This window comes from Glandiceps talaboti, chromosome 18 (assembly GCF_964340395.1).
Source record: "Glandiceps talaboti chromosome 18, keGlaTala1.1, whole genome shotgun sequence".
Taxonomy (NCBI): domain Eukaryota; kingdom Metazoa; phylum Hemichordata; class Enteropneusta; family Spengelidae; genus Glandiceps; species Glandiceps talaboti.
Genome location: NC_135566.1, coordinates 10051155 through 10061353, shown reverse-complemented (window position 1 = coordinate 10061353; position 10199 = coordinate 10051155).

The following is a 10199-nucleotide window of genomic DNA, read 5'->3' as shown; positions in this document are numbered from 1 at the left end:
ACCATTTAAACTGAGATGACCTGTATCAAGATAAAGATCACGGTTTTTGCTATGGTTTATAGAAGCTCATTAATCAAGAGGATAAAATCATCACCAAATATGCGATGTGATGTATATGACCATAGATTTTGTATTTGAGAAATTCTCCTGGGACTCAGACGTGCAAGATGTGCATACTTCCCATTCCCACTGTACAAATTGACAAGAGAATGAAGAGAAACATTTTTTGTGGCCAATCTTACAACTTGTAAAGTCATACAGTGAAAGAAAGGTCAGTATAGGCTCAGACCACTAAAGATAGTTTTCCTTAGTGGGCTGAGGTATAGAGAGCCAATCTGGATGTCTTTTCAATGTCTTCTACAGTCTGACTTTAAATAAATATGATCATCTGAATTAAATTTGGATATGCTGGAATGATGACAGTGAGATACAGTATCAGACAAACTATATCAAGATTTGCAGATGATAAAAAACTTTATGACTTTCTATATCTACCTTACTTTCATAGTGTGATGACATGAATGAATGAATGAATGAATGAATAATTGAATGGGTGGATGGATGGATGGATGGACGGAGGGATAGATGGATGAATGGATGGATTGGTGGATGAATGGATCATTATTTACTTACTTACAAAGAACAGAACAATAAATCATATGTCAAATTCAATTGGCACAAGTATATACATTTCAAAACAGTAGGAGAGAAGCTAGAAGATACTAATACATAAACTAATCAGTCTAACCATGTTATGATCAGAAATTAACTACTCATTTTGTGTCATAGAAACATGAACTTATTTCTAGAGAGTGAATTTTCAACAGAACATGCCAATTAATGTGTATGATCTCTGTTCAACAAACAGGCAACGGTTTTATGTTAAATATCATTAGTGGTATTGTAATATTTCATATTCAAAAACAATGGTGAAATATGTGTGACAAATAGCCTGGTCATTATGACCAGAGTTAGACTAGATTTATGTGGACGGAGTAATGAACAGATGACATCATTCATCAAATAAAAATAGTGTTCTCAAACCTATTATGTCATAATAGTTAGTATCAGTTGTCAAATATATGAAATAAGAGATCTCCCCTTCCTTTCTTGGTAACCTGTCACCTGTTTTCATATGGAATAAGCCAACTTCACCATTCATCATATATGGAATGTATCAATTTGTATAAACTATGGGGTGAGGAAGGCCAAATGTATCAAGTGAAAGACCAATTTAATAGTAAACACAAGGAACTGATACATTTTAATACTTAGTAGGCTCCTACTACTATGTTGTTCATACTTTACAGATTGGAGAGAACCTAATATGGAATATAACGTCAAAGAATATTTCAGTGAGATTTATTATATGGAGTTTACCTGAATAAAGTTTAAGAATGATGAGAATGATATTATGTATATTTAGATGTTATTCCCCAATATTTTTCTTCATTCAGCCAAGGAAAATATGAGTGACCTAAGGGCTGTCACTACTCATTACGAGACGAGTAAGGACAACCCTTAGGTACACTGAGGTTCTATATATAAATAATATGGAAAGATTTGGAATGTTAACTCATATTTTGAGCACCACAGAATCAGAGACATAGAAACAGGTTGTCGTGATGTAGAACAGCCAGGATATATAATCCATATTTTCTGTTCAAAGACAATATATTAGCTTGTGCATGCCATAATGTAGACTATGTTACTGTATTTTCTATCAATTACCTAGATATTCACAGAACTTTCGGTAATCGTATTTGTCTTATGCCTACTCAGATTGTCGTTTCACTGATTCCAACTGGAACATACAGAAAGTCATGGTAAAGAGAATTTCCACACCGATTTCAATCAGTTTAGCCCATACTGCTAAAATATTACAAAATCAGCAGATTAAGTAAACCCACCAGTGAAAATATTCAGCTATTTTTAGCATACATCAAGGAACATATTTAACAATTCAAGTATTAAGCACACTCCAGTAAAAATATCAAAGATAACTTCCAGACTAGATAAAAAGGCCATTATACCATGCATGAGCCAGGTTCAACAAAAAATATGGAATATATACTCTGGTATATTACTGGTGATGGTATAATTATATTATTCCCCAATATTTTTCTTTATTCAGCCGGAAAATACTAGTTACCTAAGGGTTGTCACTACTCATCTAGTGACTCGTAGTGATAAGGGCCCCTTAGGTCACTCGTATTTTCACTGGCTGACCGAAGAAAAATATTGGAATAACAAGACTATAAAGATATCAACCATAGCAGGTGGTATATAAAACCAGTAGGTATCACTGTGAGTAAGTGAACTACTGGGGAAAATTTATTACGCTTTTATTGTATGTTTTAAAAATATTTACTCAAGTTATTACAACATTAATTGTTATCTATAGACCCTAGAGGGAACACCCAGGGTCAATATAGTACATATGTAATAGATGTTAATTTTACCGACAAGCACACAGATCGATCTAAACTGTAGGTGTGTTATCTGTATGTTTGACAACAAGATTTCTGTGTGGATGTGTGTTTTGGTATGTATGTTGTGGAGAGAGAGAGAGAGAGAGAGAGAGAGAGAGAGAGAGAGAGAGAGAGAGAGAGAGAGAGACACACACACAGACAGACAGACAGAGAGGTGTTATCTTTATTGTGTATCTCAACATGAAACCTTGTCTCACTGATCTTGATACATCGTTTTAACAACATTTGCAAGCTATTAAGACCAAATCTGTAAACATACTGCAACTAGACATAGATACAATTTGTTTATGTCTACATTTGATGTCTGCATGGTGGCATGTCAGTTCATTTCATTTGAGACAAAATGTAGCAAGAAACTATTCATTCAATCTTACTATCTTAAAGTGTGGCATGTGTGTAGTTTCTTATTAGTTTCTGTGTGATTGAATCAAACTGCCAGTGAACAGTAACCTGCAATGCGCTGTATGTTATCTGTAAATTTCAAACAAAATTTGTGTCTGTGTGTGTTCACGTGCATGTGTGTGTCTGTCTGTGTGTTCCTGTGTGTATGTGTTCATGTGTGTGTGTGTGCATGCATGTGTCTGTGTTCGTGTGTGTCTGTCTGTGTGTACACGTGTGTCTGTGTTCATGTGTGTGTGCATGTGTCTGTGTGTGTACTCGTGTGTGTGTGTGTGTGTGTGTGTGCATGCATGTGTCTGTGACTGTTTGTGTGTGTCTCTGTCTCTGTCTATGTCTGTGTGCATGTGTGTCTGTGTTTGTGTATGTGTGCGTGTCTGTGTGTGTGTGTGTGTGTGTGTGTGTGTGTGTGTGTGTGTGTGACATTCAACAAAGTACATAGTACATGAAAGAAACGTAGGGTGTTCAAACTCTAAATACAGATTTTAGACAAGCTAAAGTTCAAAACTTTTTTCAAATATTTATTTTGATCGTGATATCCTACCTTAATATATCTTAGCTTCACCCCAGTTCTGGTTGATATACTTTGATCATTACTATACATAGAAATTCATACGCTTTCCTGTTAAGAAGAGAAACTGGCATACATGTACTTGTAGTGTATTTATGGTAACTTGTGCTATAAATAGAGTATCATTAATTGTATTCTTTGTGATACAGAATCTTGACTGTTAACATCTGGCATAGCAAGTACCCTTCAATCTTTCAAGATGAGTCTTATCCAGTTATTGAGTTACTGATTAACATAATCTACTTGACACTGACCTTAATCCCTGGTTTCATCACATCAGATTGATTACTAATCCATAGTCAAGACATCAAATCCCAAGGATTATAAACAGTGAAGTAGCTAATCTGTGAATTGAGTCAAGTAAGTGAAACCATGAATTATAGTAAAACTCGGACAGCTGCATTCATCATTTTATAAGATGAAGTCAGTTGTTATGTCACTTCGCTTTTGACAACATTTTGATGGCACCATTGCTTACATGTTGGTGGTTCCATAGCTGGCTGGAAAAGAGATCAGGACAGACCTTGACATGCTTTGTACCAATGACCATGAATGATGAAAATATTCAACTGGTCAAGAGTGTGCTTCTACCAAACAAACACATCCTTTGATGTGTACTTCTCTTATGCAGACATGTTTTGTTTCTGTATATTTTTAATTTATGTGGATTTCTTATCATTTTCACACCTCGATATCTATATCTCTTCACACCTTTCCCACACTACACCCTTGAATGAACTCACACACCTGTAGGCAGTTGTTTTCTCTCAACTTTGTCATTTCCGAGAGTACTTACTGACTTTTTTGAAAACTGATGTCATTTAAGAGAAAGTTGATCTGCCAATTGTCAATGTCATTTCATTTTTGTTACTAATAATTTATCATATTTCATTTTAAATATTTAGGGTTTTTTTGTCTCGTAATGACCAAACAGGTTCTGACTTGCTCTATCACATTTCAGTACTTCACCTGTGTCTGTGTACTCTGTAATATTATTAGTCTATTTTCAGTTACAAACCATCCAAGTTTAATCTAGTTCATTATTAAGCCTTGTAAACATGTACATGTTATATGTACTTGGTTATTGCTATGTATACATTGATGTGGCAAGTCTGGAGTTGCAATACCCAACAGATCTGACATCAAAGTTATGTCAACTGACTAGCTGATACATTCCAATACCAGAACCAACACATATCTCTTAAAATAGATTGAGTGTGGAAAAGTAGAAAATAATGTCATGGGAAATCAAGCATTATATGCATTTGTTGGTGTGATACGGCCATACATATGTAGCTAGTATACCCTTTAGTTTTTAATAGGTCTTGACAAAACTCTGACGAAGCTCAGAATATTTTTGTAAGTATGAAGTGTAAGTCACATGGAATGTTGCATATAAATTGCAAAAAAACGATGAAAAAATTTTGTGTAGGGTTTTCAAACGTAGATGGATATTAAACTTTGATATTATATTATATGATGTTATATTATATTATATTATATTATATTATAATCAGTTTTACGTTCGTAACTAAAACATTTCTTCCAGTTTCTGTTCGTGACTCAACCCAAATAAGCATAAAGTTACCAGAAATACTTAGAACAAATGGCGAGATATTGTACTACACTTTTTTCATTGTAAAGTGTTTGTCCAATCTTGTCCAATCAAAGTTTATTAAAATCAGTGTCCTAGGTATACCTTGTTCTACAACCTATAATACTCAAGTAAAACATTTGCATGATTTGCCACAATCATTTACAGCATCCATATCAACCACAAGTATACTGTTTCAATTGATTTAATTATCAGCCCAGTATATGGCAGTCTCTCCTTCACAATGTAATTACAGACAAGTAAGAACTTTCTTGTCTGTGATGTAATCAATCTGTAAACAATGTCAGATGTGCAAAACAAGTAAACAGTCAATGACTTTAGAGTGTAAACATAGATGCCATAAAACATTGTCTAGATCTCATTGAGAGATAAATATATAATCACTTGTGAATACTGCTATTCTCTGTAATCATTCTGCAGTAAATTAGTAGAAACATGGATGTATAACATATATGGATTATACTTCCATGGTAGAAAACGACTACATGAAAAAGGTCACATACACACCCTCCACGAAAGGGTCTATGCATACCCATACTAGGCCTATGATTAAAGCAATTGAAAGGTCTATGTTCACACTTGATTTGAATGTTATAAATGAGTGTGGCACTGAAAGAAAGTGATTTACTTATTAAGGGTTGTAATCCCTAAGTTTCGAGAGAAAATTAAAATACACATTGAAGTGTCATATAATCAGTAGGTGTCTAATTGCTTGCCACAACAAACTTGTTACCATGATTCTATCAAGAAGTTCCAACACTTCCTTTGTTGGTTTCTCACACCTCTCATGTATAAAATATTCAAAGAATGTCTTAGTCAAATGTTTGAAATGATTTCAGAACTTGATATCAGCTCGAGTGGACGTTCTGTCACAATTTGTTCAATCGCTTAGAGCAAAGACAGAAATTCGACTCATAGAGTGTGTGTAGCAATATTTATGTGTTTAGTACTCCCACTTGTTCTGTGAGTGTTACACTGTACAGTTTGCAAAGAGACTCGTGTGTTACAAAGCTCTGATAATAAGGCAAGCTCGTGTACTCAGATAGTCTGTTTAGTTTTAATCCATGCCAACTTTCAGTAGTTCTTAAGATATGGAAAACTCGAATAGACTTTCAAATGACCATGATTCCTGGACATCAGCGTTTCTAGACATAGATGGATACAGTGAACACTGCATGGGCAGCATACCAAATCACCCAAGTCGACATACTGCAGTATCCATATCGCACTGTTCAAATACGTAACAGTACGTCGTAACGTTTGTAATAGACCAATAATTGATTTGCAGTCGTTAAAGTTATTACAAACGAGTATAATAATCACCAGGGTTGTTGTAATATTGGAATGAAAACAAACTATCAACTAGTTGGCTCATATAAACAACGCAGATCGTAATCGCCATCCTTTCCGGAGACAGAACGATAATGGCTTTGTTATTACGGTACCGCACGGCGGACACGCCTCGAAAGTTTATCCGTTCAGAAATCGCGTTTTAAACTTTGCACTTCGCAATTGCAAGGCATACTTTAAACGTCATGAGAGAAAAATCCAGGCTTTATAAGAGTAAAAGTCTACGTATAGAGTGCAAAAGTAACAGGTAATACAATCCCTATAATTTGAGAAAAAAAATCACCGACGTTTTGAATCAGAATTCCGTTTATTATGGTGAAGAAAAGATAATTATGAGCACGCTGCTCTACGAACATTTTTTTGTACAAGACAATAGTATATAGAAACTCAGACCACTATAGAGAACTCTATAGTAGTCGGCTGGTTAAACTTCGAATTATTTGAAATAATTGTCAAGCGTTGATGTAGAGTTACGTTTGAGAAAAATGAAAGATGTGGGGGAAAGATGTTCATTCACATGCTATTTTGAAGACGATGGGCAGAGTGGTAGATTCTTCGAAGACTTCTTTTTCAATTTTTTTTTATGTACGGACATTCAAACCTTGGGCTATATTATTCAACTATAGCACATCAAAATCCAAATATGCATTCTATTTTCAGACAATGGTGGTAGGATTGGTAAGGTGTTGTCTGTGTAAGCCATGTATGTTTTACACATGTAACCCTCGGCTACCAACTGTTATGGCATCGTGAGGTCCAGAGACAAAATACAATTGAAGAATGAGGTCAAGTAGGGGCTACTCCTAAACAAAGATCAAATAACATCAATTAAATAACAACTATAAATACAAAGCAGTGTTGACAATGTCAGAAGAAACAGTCTTGTTACAAAACATGTACATCTCTCTCTCTCTCTCTCTCTCTCTCTCTCTCTCTCTCTCTCTCTCTCTCTCTCTCTCTCTCTCTCTCTCTCTCTCTCTCAATAGTTTTATGTAATCACATGTGGGCGAAAAATAGTTGTAAGTGCTATAAATACATAAAAGTTGTTAATTTATATACAAGTATGTGTTCACATCTCTTTGAAACTCAAATTCTTTTAGAACGTACTATTTTCACACTGTCTTGGTCTGCTAGTGTAAATGGCTTCTGTGATACGGGTCTATTGTACTTGTATGTGAATTCCTTGAAGTAGTTTAGTATGGCTTTCATAGCCATAATATGAATGATCGGGTGTAGGGTGTCTGTTTCCGAAATGAAATTTGGCCAGAGTGAACATTTTAAGTTAGTGAAGGGCTGATAGGTAGAAGAAAATGATGGCCAAATTCGCTCTGATTTTGCCTTGTCCTCCAAGTGTCTCAGTCAATGAACACTGATGGTTGATGTAGACAGTGGATTGTATAGTTCAAGATAACGTCTAGACGGTTGATATACGAGTGTTGTGTCCTAGAATTGTCTTGTAGTAATTCGGTGCAATTTCCCGACAAGTGTCGTAATCAACGATATGCCAATGGTTGCCCCAGACAGTTACAACTTGATTCATTTAGCAATGCAGACGAATCCGGCGACATATCTCTTCAAAGCCTTGACATAGGCACAAATAAATAGTCTCGGACGTCGTGGGGAAGAGGAGAGGGGGGGGGGGCAGTTTGTACTCGCCTCTTTAACATCACTGAAGATTTAGTACTTTTTATCCGACAGATGGATTTAATAGATATATACTGATATATAGAGAGACTCAGACTGACAGACAGACAGAGGGGAGATAGATAGATAGATAGATAGATAGATAGATAGATAGATAGATAGATAGATAGATAGATAGATAGATAGATAGATAGATAGATAGATAGATAGATAGATAGACATATGTGAACACTTTCTCCCATTGAGCTATCCGAAGTTTGTTCAAACACGTTTAGTACGAAAGAGTGTTGAATGTGCTTTCACGCCAGAGTACAGAGTAATAATTGTCAATCCATTCCACCCATTTACTAGTAACCCCCCCCCCCTCCTATTTAAACTTATAACTTATAAACCAATTTTGTGCAGAAGGTGATTGAATGTGTAATTTATAATTACCATAAGTAATTTACCGCATGAACATTACATGTAGTAAATTTGCATATTTAATACTTTGATATTGAAGATCATTTGAACGCTTTTGCTCCTCTATTCAATTCCATATTTATTTTATTGGCCTCGGGTGCTTTGGAAACCCACAAGTACATGTAAATCTGTTGTATCCGAAGAGTGTACAACTTGGCGTTTAACTGTACACGTAGTATTGGTATAATACTTCATGGTTCGAGTATTGGTCTATGGTGTTGGCTCACATAACACATGTCACCGTTTAACTTTTGTCATTAACCCAACACAGAAATGGCGTGACGAGAGATTGTCACGGTAGGCTAGGTATAGAAATCAAATCCGGTGAGGTACACTTTCTAGCTATTCGTAAAATGATATCATGAAATCACCCCTGTAATTTGATTATTAATCACCCCTAATTATGCTGCTTAGATTTTAGCAACATCGAATTAAACAGACACCCATGGACGGACCTCATATCACTGAAAATACGTACACAGAAAAACTTCCAGTGTGATGTCTCACAACCAAATTGCCGCGTGTTTGTGACGACGGTGGCGTTTGGCAATTTGCCAAGGTTTTAGGATGACATGTCGAGTGGCTTATGATACGATGGATCACTCATTGCTTGATATCAATGAATGTTCTGGTGTGCCACCAACTGAGAAATGTAAAGAGCCTGCAGGCTGTACGCTTAGATATCGCTCTACTACATCACTGTTCTCCAAATTAGATAAATGGTGTGTAACACTGTCCTTTTTTCGTTTCATCTCGTACACATTTTGCTGTGTTATCAATGCATGTGTCAGGCTTGCAATACTGGTAATTGTTTCGATGGTCACATGTTTGTTATCGATGGTTGGACAATGGCAACTTTGGCCAACCATCGATCATCTCATGGCTGTACCTAACATACTCACCATGGAATTCTCGAGGGAAAAATCAAGCAAGAGGTTCATAAAATTACACGCTATGTACTTTAAATTGCCTTATGTTCTACTTTCCATAGCATGTTTTTTTTGTAATAGAAGTTCGTATGGATGATGGTCGAAAGGTTATTATGCAAGTCTAGTTTTCGTCGGTATGGTAAGGTAAAAATACAAGGACACATGAATATGTTAAAACACGAAGCCCATATCTTCAAAACTGACATGTGGCCTCTAACAACCCATAAATGGAATGGAGACTTTGATAGCAGTGTTTGGGCGAAACAGTTCATGCATAGGCTGTACAAGTTTCACTACTACTACACACTTAGCAATTGATATGAAGTACCCCCTTATCTGTTAATATGACCCGACCAAGTTGTCCATTTATAGTTTGGTTTTCAGATACACATAACTTAAACTATGATATTTGGGCACTGGACGCTGAGCATACCAAGGGATACAGGATGAAGATTTGCATGAAAATAACTGGATTTGGTATATTTGGAAACAAAATGTGTATATATATCATAATTTATATCACTGGGAATTGAAGTACGTTTTGGAGTTTAATAACTTGTTTTGTTGCTTTTCTTCTTCTTCCAAATGTGCCTTTGTATGGGTAATGAAGTCATGTTTGAAGTTCTCGCCTTCGTGTACTTGACGTCATAAATATAAATATTTTACGTCACGTCACGTCACGTCACGTGCAAGTTGCAATGTCAATCCGGATCGCTAAAGTCATATAATGAATGTGTTAT